The following is a 14142-nucleotide window of genomic DNA, read 5'->3' as shown; positions in this document are numbered from 1 at the left end:
TCTAAAAATCTTCACAATGACTAGTTCTATATTGTCCGCATCCATTACGCATCTATTTCTATGTTATGTTATGTTATGTGTTTGAAGTTATGCTGATAGCCGATTTTGGCTTTGTACAGCTTCATCGGAATGGAGCCCGTGGAAACTGAGGTCCACAGGCCGAAATTTTTAGGCTGCGGAACGTACCACAGTTGCGGCGAAGACGACCAAACGTGGGTAACTATAACCGTATAGGTGTATAGAGTAGTGAATGATTGAGTTAATTATGTAACGCGAAGCGAGGACTACTCGGCGGTCGGGAGAGACATGGGCCTCTCCGTAATCTATTTCTCATTTGCTGTCAATTAATATAAGGAACAGTACCCGGCGATAAATACCCTTAGAAAGAGACAATCGGCTAATTTCGTCTTCGCAGACCGTTATCTCTGTCTAACGAAACACAGAGTCCGGTATCTATTAGGAGCTGTTGCAACAAGTATCATTTGCTTATTTTGATAATTATTTTTATTCTTTGTATAAGACACACCAATTTTTCTATAAGTGGTGGCATTAAATTGGAGTAAAATAAAATAAAAAAAAATTAAATACGTAAACATAAAGTGAAAAAAATTTTTTTGTGTATTTTATACAAAGAATAAAAATATTTATTTTGTATTGTTTTACAGCTCCTAATAGATACCGGACTGTTTGTATTTCGTGCGACAGAGACAACGCTCTACGAAGCCGAAATTAGCCGATTGTCTCTTTCCAAAGGTCGATGTGCAATATTTATCGCCGGGTATTGTACATACTATCCAATTTTAAATGATATCAGAAATACTAAATATTGTTGCCAGAACTTATACGCTTTCGGATAGAAATAATATTTTAATGTAACATATTTCAGAGCGAACATTTTATAGCTTTTAAGCTAACAAATGAAGTATACCACCTATCCCTTTAAATATTTTACTACAGAAATAAGTAGAAGTATAGAAATAATATATTAAAGTTATAATTAGTTTAGTTTTACTTACCTTTGGTTAAGTTTGGCTTTTTTTATAGTAATAAAAAATAGTAGTAATTTGTCTACGAAATCCCTTTACGGAATGACACATCTGTTGTGATTCCATTATACAAGAATAAATTAAAATATTGCAAAGATATGTACAGAAATGTAACTACAAAACCATTGGAATATCGTAAAAGCGAGAGGTAATTCAAATGGAGCATTTCGCACCAGAAGCCGTTGGAAGCCGCTCGAGATAATTAAACCTTTTGTTAGCGCAGAGTACAGTCGCGAACATAAAACTTAAATTTATCCAATAATATAAACATTTGAAATATATTACAAATTATTGTTTTGTATAATTTTATGTGTATTTATGTTATATGTCTTATGAAGTTAACATTAGTTTTTTTTCAAGACCTACATTTCACAGACATTAGCTTTCATGCATTTGTTTTTATGATTATTTTTTAATTTTTTTTCTCACGTTTCTGCATATTACCGTGCTTACTGTCTCTTAAACTATTTTCTAACTTGAAGTCAACTAATTATAATTATTTTTAAATTATTAGTGTCTTATTCGTTTTTCACGGCGCCATAACAATGTTCATTGTTTTAGCGGTAGCACGTTGACTGCTGGATATATTCCTTCATCGTAGATTTCCAAAAGCACCTGTTGTAAACAGCCTATATGTAGCATATTTCGACAACCATAACAATTTTGATCAGAGAATGTAGAGGAAAGAAAGGCGACATATCGAAGAAGGTTTGCAAATAAGGAAAGATAGAACAAGTGAAGGCATAAAAGGTATTTTGAAGAAAGAAGAAAATAAAAAATCCCGAAAAAGTAACCCATAATATATCGTTTGCCCAATACATGGGAGAGGGAACTAGATATCCCCAAAACCGGGGACCAAAAAGAAATTGGTCATACGAGAAATCTATCCAAAAAGCCCATGTCAAATAGCGGACCTTCTGTGGTTGAAATGATGATCATATATATAATAACTTTTCTTCAATTATTTTTGTCTCCATTTATCGAGTGTGTGTGATTGTACTTCTAAAATGTTAATACTTAAACCCCGCTGATTTTTATGTAATTCCGAACGCCTCGGTCTGAATGGAGGTATTTTTTCTCATTAGAGCAAAGCACAGAGTTTGTGGTGCTCGTGAGAACTGTGCCACGGGAATTCGACTGTGCAGAGGTAATTAACTCGCTTTTTAGTATATAATATAGTTTTGGTACGTTAGACAAAGGTATTACATGTTTTAATACAATGTAGTGGATGTCTAATTTCATTGTTTTGTAAAATATTTATGAACGCGAGTGTACTTTTATTGGAAAGAGATATAGAATTATTAATAAAATAGCTGTGCTGATGCATGGTTGTACCAGCCAAAAATTTTTTTATACTGATGGGAAGAAATAATAAATCGAAGAGCCAGGCCTGGAGAATATGGTGGCAGTACATCCCATCCAAGCTGTGTAAGCTTTTGGCGTGTGATTGGTCACAGATCACAGAGAGTTTGGACTCTCCGTGAGGACATGGGGAACCCATATCCGAGCTTCGAGATTATACCCAGGCCTTTGTGTCAAGTGGTCATAAACAGTTGTTTCGATAAATTTGAACTCTCACCGATCTTACTTTACCTATTTGCCGGTTTGCATCAACTAATGCCTTTATCGCATCTTTATCAGCTTCAACCGGCCTTCCAGAAAGTGGTGCATCTTTGACATAAAAATTGCCGAAATTTTGCAAACCAATTCTGGCACTGGCGTATTGTCAACACATCTTCTCCATACACATCGGTTAATTTCCTTCCTGCTTAGAAAACATTTTTACATTTTCCATATAAGAAAATGAATTGTGACGAAAATGCTGCTTATTGCTCTCGATTTTTAAAAGGGCACCAACCAAAAACTACTGTGTAAAATCAATTGAACTATGTATATATGGTTATTGACTATCTTCCCTGATGGCGAGGGTAGTGGACGATACTCTACAAGCCTCACACGGATTGTTTCTCTGTCCATGAAAGTCCCCCCAAGTACTACATATTGAACAAGTCGACGCGTTATTTTGGTCTGTTATTCATAAGGTTCAAATTTCGATTCCATATAGGATAGGTAACAATATCGATTAGTGTAGTGACAGCTACAACCTTTAAAAATTAAACTACAATTTATATGCTATTATTGAGAATGTCTAAAGCAATTTTGTACAGTTTTTCGTTGGGTTAAAAAGAAAAAACTTAATAGTTATTTCGGGTAATGCCGTTGCCTGAAGGTGCCCAGAACTGCTATACCGCTGCACGGATTATTAAAGCACAAGAATACATATGCAATTTATAAAGTTATGTACAGGATACACTACGGACCTTCGGAGACCACGCGCGTGTTTCAAGTGAGTGGAATCTCCGCGTAATGTCAAGGATCGTTTCGCAATTGATTTAAAGGTTGCATTTGGATGCGGTATAATAGGACGCACGGCACGCGACCCACGATTTAGTTCTTTTGAGGATATGTCCCATTTAAAATATCTCATAAATATATGAATAGATGAATTTTTATGTGTTAATGACGAATATTTTACGTTTAAATATTTTTATACACTTGTAAATTTCCCAAAAGCCTCACACACACATACATGTATATTTGAGCTATATAATATAATATATTCCTACCTTCTATCAATCTTAGACGCTTCTTTTACTTCTCTTTTGTATAAATGTGTATGAATGAAAAAAGGTAAAAATATGTTTAAATAAACACATAAACAAAAGATAAAAGTAAAGTGTAGTAAGTGTTTAAGTATATCAAATAATATATTGGAAACAAACATGCCGGGGATTGGTAACACGTTGATTGTCACCTGAGAAATACATATAATGTAACATGAAGATGTGAAATTGACGTTTAATTATTTATTTACTTTTTATTGTTCATCATAGATAGTAACTAAAATAAAAAGAAAAAAAACTATTTATATAGAGGTACAAGAGGCGGTCTTATCGCTCGTGACGATCTCTACCAGACAGCCTTTAGATGGAGATGAGAGACTTGAAGGAGAGGGCAAATACATGGTCTTTAAAAGAGTAAATATGGGCATTTTTGCTGGACTCTTCTCTGTAGATTCAATATTTTGAACCTTAAAAAATATAGAACCAATAATTATATTCATTTAAAGAAATTATTATATACATATTTTGACACCCTGAAAGTGCTTCGAGTTACGTCGATGATCTTGGTTCTTCTGAGGATCTCTTCATTACTGCATTAAAACTCCATTGCTCTCTCGGTGACCTTGAACTTTATGAGGTATGAGTGACTACTTTTCGGATCCATATGTCATCACCGGTAACACAAATTGGACAAAGACCATCATCTTCAAACGTAGCGGTATTTTTGTATTCCGAAAGTGGTTAGTAAAGTCTATAAGAAATAATTAATATTTATTCCATTACTACATTATAGATAGTACGTAAAAACCCATTGGCTTTCATCACCATCTATGACTTGATTTTACGAGCAGTCGAGCTAGCAACCATTTAAAGAAAATTATTTATTAACATTTCAAATGTAAAAACACGGACATTTTGTTTTATTTCTTTTGATTCCTTATAGTTGGCCACTTTATCATATTTGATTTAACTACCATCGCAGACGATTCGGAAGGAGTCGTGAAATCCTTTAAGGCGATCATAAATAGGTACGTGTTAACATTATCGAGTCCTTGTCGGATGAAATGTTTTGTTGCATCAGATTTTTACGTAATTGAATCTTTAGAATTAACCCTTTTATGTAAGAAAAGGAATAATATTTAGCCACTTCCGCACATGCAGTGGTAGTCGTGCAATAAAGTGCACCGCCCGCCAGTCTGCTGATAAATGCGTATGCGGCAAACAATGCCAATCACACAACCGCCTACCACTGCATGTGCGGAAGTGGCTAAATATTGGTCCTTTTCTTACTTAGGATGGACTTCCGCTAGGTAATGCCTGATTCCATCAAATAACCCTTTTATATTACTTCCTTTTTTGACTACAACTTTGTGAAAGTATCCTTTCCACTGTTTATTTTTTTGATAGTAAAAGTCCAGTTGCTTCCCACCATCTTCATAACTATATCCTTCGAGTTTGAAGCTTTTCCTGCGTTTATGTTTCCAATTCTGGTGCCATAGTCTACTTTCTAGCAGGTGCTTGCCATTCCCACTAGTGTTTTGTCTACTCTTAGATCGATATCTGTGATCGTTCTGAATTATGACCCATTTGTTTGTCTATCTAACCCTTGGACTGATCCATCGGCTTCTTCTGTGTTCTAAAAACAGATTGTTAAGTCCAATATAAGGTTCTTCAAGTAAAGAGCCATGTGTGATATCCTCCTCCTTCTTTTTTTCAGCCGGTGGACGCCCACTGCAAGATATAGATCTCTCTTAAAGATCCCCATGATGATAGGTCCAGCGCTGTCCGCATCAAGCGAATTCTCGCGACTTCAACTATATTATCGATCCTAGTAGTCATACACTCCTAACATCTATAAAATTCACAGATTAACTATTTAATAGTTAGAGTTATACAGAATGATTGGTTGTGTATATGTCAAAGCTTTCAAGAAATAAACACATAGCTTATTTATCTACAAAAAGCAAGAGCATTTACACCAATTTCAACATATATAAAGTGATCACTCTGAAATATGTTGATTTTTTTTATTAGAATGCAACAGGCTAATGACTTCTGGTAGTATAAAGCCTTGTGGTTACCATTTTACGGTCTTTTCAGGCTATGTGATCGAAAAATTAAAAAATCTGCATTGTTTATCTGAATAAAAGCATTCCAGAACACGATATATTTTTGCTTAATAAATCTGTCAGGAAATTCAAAATAATCAAAAATTGCAAATATCCAACGATAATTTCACCAGATATTTTAATAATAATAGAGATATTAAACCTTTTCACGTGAAACTAAGATATATAATACTCACGTTGACATTTCGGTTTATACGATTATTATGTTGTCTGTTTGACAAGCAACTAGCGTGTGAGATGACGTCTTAATAAACACCCAACAGGCGTATCGTGTGGAAATGTCTTTATGTCGTTTAAATTTAATGACATTCTAGAAAATTCTATCGTTTATAACTTTCTAAATATTGTTTCATACACGAAATGTATTCTATACTTCGATTGTAATGTTAAATATGATTGTTTCAACACCTAGTTCTGATTTTCGATCTGTCAATGTCATGTACTTTTTTTTTAATTATCTATGTTAATAATAATTATAATGGGACATTGTTGCTAAGCGCAAAGATCGAAAGCCGCTCCACAAATTTAGATTATTTATTTTCTTAATTAGAAAATTACGAGAAAAGTTTCAAGGAAAATAGTAAAAACAGCAATTTTCTTTACTTATCTACACCATAGAATAAATTATAAACAACCGTTCCTAGCTGTCAAACTAATGGCGCCATTAAAATAAAAAAACATGAAATGGGTTGCAATAAAAATATAAACAAATGGTTTTGCCTTGTACTAAATAAAAAATTATATAAGTAGTTGTAATTTATTATTAAGACTAAAGAAAGTGATTACAATAAACATTTTAAACTTTTTTTTTTATCAGACTGCTATATGTTAATTTATATATAAAACAAATTATGTATATAAATAATTTACATATATGTACTGACTCATCATGATATGTCATAAACAATGAGACTTAAAAACTTGAAATTTAGATTTAATATTCTTTTTACTAATAAGCAAGTCAGCTAGGAAGGGATTTTAGTAAATTTTATTCACAAGCAGGTTTTTTTTTTAAAAAATGTTCTCTTCTATTGGGACCCCTCGTACCCTTATCTATTGTGGGACAGGGACTTCGTTTTTATTTAATAATTTATTTACGTAATATTTTTATTTTCGCGCTCTACTATCGTTCCTCCTTTTATCTCTCATTCCTTTATTTATTTTCTTTCTGCAATTCTTCTTTTTTTCCCTTTCATATCCATTTTCACTTTTATCCGATACCATTCTTTCTTCTCCTCATACCTTAAATATTACAAATTCTTTATTTTTATTCTACACCACATTTTTGGTCTATTCTAGGTATACATTTTTATATGTATTATTTTATTCATTTATTTATTTAATTGCCTATTTTTACACTTTTATTTACTACTTTTTAATTTTAGCTCAACTCTTGTTTCTTTTTATTACCATTTCCGCAATTGTTGTTCACATTTTTAGGAACGTTGGTTTTGCTTGTCTTTGATTAGCAAGGCGATAGAGTCCTTACTAATCTCACAAGAGAGGTTGAGGTGGGTTGGTTAATGTATATTTTCAAATAGGTCAGAATATTTTCTTTGTATATTAAAAATTATTATTAATGCAAGAGAAGTAATATAAAAAACGCCCAATATAAAAAACGCCGCAAAAAATTGAGCGACGTCATATATAGGGCTTACAATATCGAACTAAAAAATAAAATACGGGTATTTGAAATTTGAAATACCGGTATACCGGTATTAAAATCGGTATTATTAACAAATTTACAAAGTTATATTTTTACTTACCTCTGTTGTTATATTGACTTGTTAACAAATAATATATGAAATATAATAAATATTGTTATGAAATGAGTAGATATTATTTATTACACAGAAAATAGGAGTAAATAGATACGAAAACTCGTGTACGTAAAAAAAGTACATATTAAATTCTATGTTACATTTTACGTTACATATAATAGGCTCGTATGGAATTATATAATTAAAGAAACCAAAAATATAATTTAATTAAAATTATTTAAGAAATAATATTTATCACTTGCGTTTTGTATGTATAATGTAATACCAAAATATCGTTTTATTTACATAAATACCGGTTTTTAATAAAAAAACACAAAAGGTTTTTAATGGCGTTACCTTGCGGAAGTCCATCCTAAGTAAGAAAAAGACCAATATTTAGCCACTTCCGCACATGCAGTGGTAGTCGTGTAACAAAGTGCACCGCCCGCCAGCCCGCTGATAAATGTATGCGATGCAAACAATGCGAATTACACAACTGCCACCGTCAAATCACTCAACACGTGTTTCACCCCTCCACGGGGCATCTTCAGGAGTTATGTTACACCGATCAGTGCCAAACACAGAGTTTGGCTTGGTTTGGCAATCTGTGTTTGGCATCATCCATACAATCCATACTAAAAAGTGTTTCGAGATCCTAGAATCCTGGTATTGTAAGCCAGTAATGACTAGCATAGACCTCAATATGATTATAGTTTTAAGGTCGTCAAAAAATAATAACCTAAAAGGGTTTTAAAGTTGTTAGTTTGGTTAACATTTGCGAACATAATTGACACGTAATTTTATTAACCTAACAAGGCAAGGAAGTCAAGGTTATTGCAAATAATTATAATATTGTGTACACCTAATACCGTTACTTCCTGTATGCACCGCCTTTTAAAAGCTAAACGCGACTGTGATAAAAAATATACTGTTTATGTTTAGTTATGTGTAGTTTACTTTTTACTAGGCTTAGAAACTTTTATTATTCTTATATGTGTTAATAGTATTATTATTGTAGAAAGATGACCATATGAAATAAAAAAAACTGAAGAGTAAAGTGAATGCACTTAGAGAAAACATTGGTCTTAAGACTTTAGACACCAAAAGTGTTTTTAATTTATTTTTAATTTTATTCAAGACTGTGCTAAAAATACTCAATTAAATATAAAAATCTGGATACAGAGAATTGTTGAGATGATTTCTAAACACTGTATAAGAGCCGGGAAAATCGATGGCAGGCAATTCTATTGTTTATGAAGATGTTAATGCTGTTAGCCCTAAGGCTTTTACTGGGTACTGAGTTCACGGAGCGGAAGGGTCCGTGAACTAGATTTAAAATTAGAAACTAAAAGCTGGGGAGGTGTACAATGCGATTAAAATAAGAATAGGACCGGCCTAGCGCCATGTTGTGACGTCACAACGGGAACTTGGTATAGTGTGCAAAAAAAGCAATGTTAAAAAATAATACCAGTGGCTAAAGTCACTCGCTCGGTTACCTTCGAAGCAGTTTCCAAATGCTTAATGAAACTTCCAAATACATCACGCGATATATGAATATTGCCATCTGGCCCTGGTACAATTCTTGCTTGTTTTAACTGGTCCAACAACATAATGGCACGTTTTTTCTCTTCCGCGAAGTACTTATCAACATTGCTGATAATCTCTCGAGCTCGCCGATGTAAAACACTACCTCTTTTGCTCATTGTAGAACAAATTAAACAATTAACAAAAACAATTATTATTATTTTTTTATTTTATATATTTAATGCTGACCGTACTTATATGAGTGAAGTTAGCCGAGAGCCCGTCCTATTCTTATTTTAATCGCATTGTATATCAGTTGCATGCGGGTTAGGACGGCAGCGTGGACCACAGGCGAGCCGATGAGGAATCCGGATCCAACATCGGTTCGTCCACGCTGTTCGCGGTTAGGGAGTAGGCGGCCGCTCATTAAAAACAGGTGGCAGGCTATTGTAGAAATATTCTGTTATAAGAAATAATAATCGTGATATATCAAACTCTACACAACTGTGTCATAAATCTAGACATATATTAGTACATTGATAATTACTTCTAGCAATTAATGCATTCTTAATGCTCTCTGTCATGCGAATATATTTTTTAAGCATATAAAAATAAAATCATATATCGTTTGCATATATTTATAGAATTTACGAAGGTTTACACGTGAGGTATACATTCTTAAAAACAACTCCACAGGAAGTTGAAGTAAAAAGGCAGTTAGTTGCTATGTTTATTTATACTGTTGGTAAATGTCAATTGAAAGTTAATTTATATGTTCATATAATTTTCTTTTTAGGATCACTTGGTGATCACTTTTGAGCGTCTAAACTCATTATCGTTTCAGCCCACAGTGGCCCATTGCTGGGCATAGCCCTCCTCCAAAGATATCTATGGGGAGATTAATCGCCATACTTGGTAGGCGGGTTGGTAATTGCAGTGTGATAGTATGGTACGCAGAGGATTCCTGCCCATCCTCTGGGAACTTGTTGTAACTTGTATATAATTAATGTACAAAGTGAATTATACAAGATATTGTCCCGAGAAATGAACCCTAGACTTAGGATCGCAAGTCTGAATCCTCAACCGTTGGGCTCCCAAAGATCAAACTAAAAGCTCTCAAATAGACAGGTTTTATGTTCTCTTTAACAAATAAATACATTTAAAAAACTTTAAAGTTAAACGGTTTTTTGATACCCATATTGTGGTGGTTGTGGAAAAATATCTTCCTAGTCCGCCATATTGGAACGGCGTCCATCTTGAATTTTAAATTTTAACATAATCATCGTGTTTTACTAGTGTAGCCCTTTCATTTGATACCCATATTGAGGGGGTTAAGGAAACATATGTAATCCGACATTTTGTATCGGCAGCCATCTTAGATTTATAATGTTATTGATTTTATTATATTGTATTGTCATCTAAATTAAACGTGTATACCAAATTTCAGATCAATCTGACAACGGGAAGGTGCTTAAATTTCAATTTCTTATTTTGACTTAAATAAACATATTCCGTACGGCTCGAACTAAATTAAATCGTTTAATATACCTAATCCAGTGATTGAAGCAATTCAATCTAAAGTATTGTCATTGACATTATTCAAAAAAAATATATCGCATCGTTATAAGATATTACGAGTATTTATTTAACTTTTTTGTCCATATGCGAGATATTAAATAGTGCAATACACGAGCTATATATAGAGAAATATGGTTGGCATTTATAAATTGTGATAAATATAAAAAAATACCAACATACACAAGGTTAGCGTTGGAAATAAAGACAAGCTTGTCATACCTTTCTCTAAACTCCATAAAATTATTTACAGAGCAATTGCGTTCGATTTTGATATAAACTCTTACTGCGTAATAGTTATCATGATTTTATTTATATAGTTATAATGGAATATGCGTTTGTATTTCATCTCACCTGATGGAAAGTGTAGATGAAGACGAAGATGGTACACGACCATCCAAAATAAACCTGTTCACTCTACTCTTAAAGGCTCCTGAGTTCAATTCATCAGTAAAAATAGACCCAGGCAAGTCGTTCCAAATCTTGGCGACTCTCACCAAAAACGAGTTGTCAAACCGTTTAGGCTTTTGGGTATATCAACAACGTATGGATGAAATTTTTGCCTGCACCTAGTAGTCCGGTAAAGGAATGGAGATGGCTCAATCAGTTCGAAAAGAGCCTTCGAGCACTCTCTAAAGTACATGTCATAAAATAAATCGATTGGCTGGACGACGACGACGATACTTCGTTGTTAATTAACCTACGGGCTCTTCGGTCGAGTCCAAAGCTTCCAGATGATAATTAGCTGCACCGTTCAAGGGGTGACTGCAGTACTCCATGTAGGATCGAACTTGGGCAGTGTAAAGATTAAGCAGCTGTTCAGAGCTGAAGTACTGCGGAACCTTTGAAAGAATTGATAATTTCTTGGACGCCGCTTGTGCCATAGACTTGAATTGTTGGCCAAAGTTGAGTTTGGGGTTTGAGGTGATGGTAATACCTAGAAGCCCTAGATGGTTAGTAGTTGGTAAGGATACACCTTCGAAAGTGGGTGTTAAATCGAAGGTACTCTTTTTACCCTCACTAGTGTTCACTTTTATATCTATTACCATTCACATTGTATCTGTTCACCTGTGTTCTTTGACTTTTTCTCTTAGCGCACATAAGTGTTCGCAAAAACTATCCAAAATGTAAAGTAAAATGAAGTTACTTACAAGAATAAAACACTCGAGAGAAACTTTGATAAAAAGAAATAAGTTCGTCAGGGAAGACGGAACTTGCGTGTACCGTGTTCCGTGATTGTTCACCTTATCAGAGTACCTGCACAACAAAGGCCAATTAATTAACTAGAAAGACAATAAATCTTCAGGGACGTTAGGGTGTCCAGTAAAAGTGTTCATTTCGGGATAATCTCATAATGTACAGTCTTTTTTATTTTAATAACTGAAGACGAAGGCCTTTGGCACGAGTTGGTTGGCAGAAATGTCATGGATCTGAAACGGAGTCATTTACGTTGGACCTTATAAGAAAGTTAAATGTCACCCCGAAATGGAGAGGTCTATGCTCGGCGCAGAAAGGAGGAGATCCTCAGACAAAACATGGTCACCAATATAACTCGAAAAATTGCACATTTAATCTGGACACATTGTTTGTTCGATGACATTTGGTATCGAAATGTCTGTAGTGGCGGCTACGGGTCGGTAGTGGGTAGCTCCCCCCTCCCCGGCAGATCGATGGTGTAGTCAATGTCGCAAGAACTCGATGGATATCAGAATTATGTTTTCTGATTGAAATAAAACATCTATCCTTTTGCAACATTACTTTTTCACAGAAGATTATACCAACGCCCCGTGTCTGCTCGTTCTGTACCATCTGCCTAACAAAGCCTGGTAACGAGGGCTACTTGCCCACAATGTCATACCGCCATAGCCTAGCGGAATATCCACTAGTATAATCTGATTTCTACCAGGTTTATTTCTTCTGGTATTCTTATAATTAAGTATACATTGCATTTGCATATTTTTTCCACCACAAAAGTTTCTAAATTCAGATTTGAATATATTACGTAATTTTATGCCGAAATGAAAATGATGACAGTAATTGTAGGCAATTTTATGATGAGCGTAATAAATACGTAATTGCATTAAATTTTAAATGATGAACACTTTCACCTGCGTGTTGCAATGTTTAATTACTGGTAATATTCTCGTTAAATGAAAGTAATGATTCAACATCCACGGATTTCCTGCTAAACGACATTTCTAATGGCACTGCACTCGTATGGCCGGATGAATGTGTTGACGGCTTTATTTTTTATCTAATATAATAACACCCGTCTATCTATATGTTGAAACAAAGATTTATAGATGTCTCTAGTGGCCCCCCGTTTTCAGGGATCTCTAGTTCAACCTTCAATATGGAATATTGAGTTGGTTTACAGAGGTTCAATCATTTTTCATTTTATTTTCTTCTTCCATGCTTCACAATTTCTTCGTCTATTCTTTATCTTTCTCGCTTTACAAGTTCTAAAATTCATCATCAGTTCTAAAATATCAATCACAATACACTTAATCACAGCCTCCTTTACTATTTACTTGTGTCTTTTCTTTTACATCCTATTTGTTAACACCTTATCTATTTATTTATTTTAGATTCTAATTCATTTAGTTTAGGGTGTACATACACACGCACGCACGCACGCGCACGCGCACACGTATGTTTATATATATATATATATACATATTAACATATATATATATATATATATATAGGAAAAGGTTTTATGGAAATGGTAAAGGAGGATTTCTATTCCAAAGCGGAATTACAGATGCACGAGCGAATCTCCCAGCACTTTTAAACTTGTGGAGGTAAATCGAATGCTCCGTGAACATCAGGACCAGAACCAGAACAGAGTTGGAGACAACTCGATTTTGTGCCGTGCTCGGTAGACCAGCGTGGCGCTCGGGAAGAATATATCCGCTGTGTTTTGCTAAATAGAAATCTGTTAAGAAAAGATTTTTCGAAATTATTCGCAATTGGTTGAGTTAAGAGTTTTTTATGTACTCGTTGCAGCCGGGGGATAGCTGGTCTACATGGTGATTGTTAACAGTTGTAAAAGTTTTAGTTTTAAAGGAGCGTATGTATAGGTTAAATGCCAGTAAGAAGCTTTAAAGTTTTAACACCTATTTCCAAACATCCTGTATAAAGCGATCGCTCTTAAAAAGGTCCTATTAATTTATTTTTCTTATTCGAATGCGACAGACTAATGGCAGAGAGTAAACCATAAATAAATTTGTAAACTTTAATGTAGTAATCTGATATAAGAAATCGCTTTTTCTTATTATATAAGATTTTTGAATATAATTATCGACAGCAAATGAGTTATATATTCACTCTGTTAAATCATTTACATCTACAAACATCACCCTGTATACAATAATAATAAAACATTGGTTGCATTGTGATTCTTATAAAATTTTCTGTAACTCTAATAAAAAATCCAATTTGTTATACCACAGAAACCGGAAGAACTTATAAAATAAACAAA

The sequence above is a fragment of the Battus philenor genome, unplaced genomic scaffold (assembly GCF_028537555.1).
Source record: "Battus philenor isolate CCGP_79_NKW_IND1 unplaced genomic scaffold, ilBatPhil1.0.hap1 SCAF_23, whole genome shotgun sequence".
NCBI lineage: Eukaryota > Metazoa > Arthropoda > Insecta > Lepidoptera > Papilionidae > Battus > Battus philenor.
This window is presented reverse-complemented; position numbering follows the sequence as displayed.